The sequence below is a fragment of the Stegastes partitus genome, unplaced genomic scaffold, assembly GCF_000690725.1.
Source record: "Stegastes partitus isolate 25-593 unplaced genomic scaffold, Stegastes_partitus-1.0.2 Scaffold319, whole genome shotgun sequence".
Classification (NCBI taxonomy): Eukaryota; Metazoa; Chordata; class Actinopteri; family Pomacentridae; genus Stegastes; species Stegastes partitus.
This window is the reverse complement of record NW_007578050.1, coordinates 358,592-361,282: the sequence shown is the minus strand read 5'-3', so window position 1 is coordinate 361,282 and position 2,691 is coordinate 358,592.

Below are 2,691 nucleotides of genomic sequence, written 5' to 3'. Positions count from 1 at the left end.
AATCTGCACAGGGCCCGTCTGACCAATCACTGCTCCTATGGTTTCGCCCCCCCTCTGACAATTTTTGCGTCACTGGCTCCAAAAATCCAAGATGTCAACCAGGAAGTAGCAAAACTGTATCCGAAATCACTCCCTATGCCCTACTCCCTACTCCCTATATAGTGTGATCACTATAGTGTGTGATCACTATATAGGGAGCTGCTCGGCAAAGTGACATTTCGGACACTACGCAAGTCTCGACGCTATTAAATATGTCACTGCTGTCGCTCACTTAAGACGTATCAGATCGACGCCGGCTATTGTAGTGAGTCGACCTGCATTTCTGTGATAAATTCACATACTTGCGTATTTTCCAAAAGTAATAAATGAAAATATATTTTTAAAAAACCCTTTGTGTTGAAATACATCACTCTGCTTCCATTAAATATAATATGAGTTATTATTTTTAATTTTAATATTTTCGCGCCATAACTAACGACTCATCATTTCAACGAGCTACACAAGAGACATTCCTTTGAAAAGACGACTTACCACTATTCACATTTTTTTCACTGAAAAATAGCTATCAGAAATCTGCGGAAATGCAACCAATCCTCAATTTTTCAGTTTTACTTCTGACGATCATACAAATTCTTCTAATAATAATAAGAAGAAACAGAATCAATCGTCAGAGAAGAATTGCTCTTGCTACACTGGCAAGATGACGTCAACTTGTAAGTGAACACACTAACATGATTGTAGCCTTTTCATGTTTATTTACAATAGATACATACATTAATTATCTCTGAATTGTCAGTGTGAACCATAGACTGTATATATATCCTATGGTTCAGACTACAGCCCCTCTTGGGATATAATAGCACTGATACCACTTTGCTTTCACAACTTGTACAGTAAACTATTACACCAGACTGTATGATCACATAGAACGGTGTCATGAACTGATATAAAAAATGAAAATTCTAAGTCTGAATATGTTTATTTTCAGCGTGCACAGTCATCTCAGCATTGTGAACTCAACAGTCATGTTCCACTCATTGCCATGTTCCTGGATGGCCAGAGTGACCTGCAGCCTGACTTCCGCCTCTCCAGACCCACAATAACCCACCTAACCCACATCTCCGATCTCCATGTGACCATGGCTGGGGTCAGGAGTTAGAGGTTCTGGTATTTCTTTTTTGGCTCGCAAGTGCAACCTCCTACCATGTTGTGTCCAGAGTGTTTGGCATCCCACGCTCTATGGTGAATGACATCATTCACAGGGTTGCAGACAAAGTCATTGCACTCAAAAAGAGGGTCATCTGCTTTCCATCAGCAGACGAGGTTCGAAGTGTTGGTGCTGGCTTTCAGCGTCTGCCTGGATCAGCTACATTTGAAAAGGTTGTGGGCAGCATTGACGGCTGTCATGTCAGAATCAAGCCACCAAGTGCTGATACTCAGTGCTTTTTTAACAGAAAACTTTTTTATTTGATTCAAATGCAAGCAGTGTGTGACCACCAGTGTCAGTTTCTGGACATATTTGTCGGTTAGCCAGGTTCTGTCCATGACGCTCGAGTTCTTAAAACAGGCCATTATATGTCGGCAGATTGCACCCACCTGAGGGATACTGTATTCTTGGTGATGGTGGATACCCATGTACATCACAACCCATTGCACTCATTACACCATACAGAGAGCCAGTGAGAAATCCAGCGGCAGCCAGGTTTAACAGACACCATGCAAAGGCTCGGTCTGTTGCTGAACGGGCGTTTGGCATTATGAAGACCAGGTGGCAATCTATGTTTTTCAAGGCTCTGGAAGTTCATCCTGTTTTCACCGTGAGGGTCATTGCATTTTGTGCCATTATGCACAATTTCTGTCTCAGAGATGGAGACATAATTGAGCCTGTGGAGGAGGAAATGGGGACAGACGATGAAGGTGGTCAGCTCCAGCCCAACATGTAGTGTGGTGAGCAGCTGCGTGGACGCATCGCTGCTGCTCTGTCAACACCAACCAGCACTTCTGATGATCTCAATGACTACGACTACAAATAGGGAACACAAAACTGTCATCAAACTTTCATCCATGTAAACAGTTTAAATTGATTTGCAAATAGTGTAAATAGTGATTATCAAATCAGCCTTCAATCTGTAGCCTATCCTCAAATCTCTTGAACGTATTTGAAAGTTAAGGAAATGTTCATGTGTTCAAATTTTCTTGGGAGAAATTTGTTTTGATCAGTCAATGTTCTTTTGTTCTTTTTTTTTTAATATAAATAGCTGCATTTTTAAATATTGCACACAGTTAATTTTTTTTCATTTTTTAATTTTACATTTTTATCAGTGATTCTTTCCAATAAACTCAAAAGTCTCTCTTCCTTCGCCTCATCTCGCCTGGCCCTCTCTTCTGCTCTCTCTTCTGCCCTCTGCAGCAGTTCAAGGAGAGGGTCATGCCGCTGCCTCTTAGCCCGCCGTGGCTCTTCTGCCCCCGACTCTGTCTCTGACTCTGTCCCTGGCTCTAGAGTCTGACTCTCAGGTGCCACTGAATCAGATGAGCCCACCCCAGACGTGGAAGGGTTCTCCCCCCAGGCTGAGGCAATAAGGCAGGGAGGCCGAATGGATGGCCTCCCTCCTATCGCCTCATCCATGATGGAGCACCACTTCCATGTTCCAGCTGTTGGTTCCCCTGACTCAGTGCCACTTCCTGTTGGTG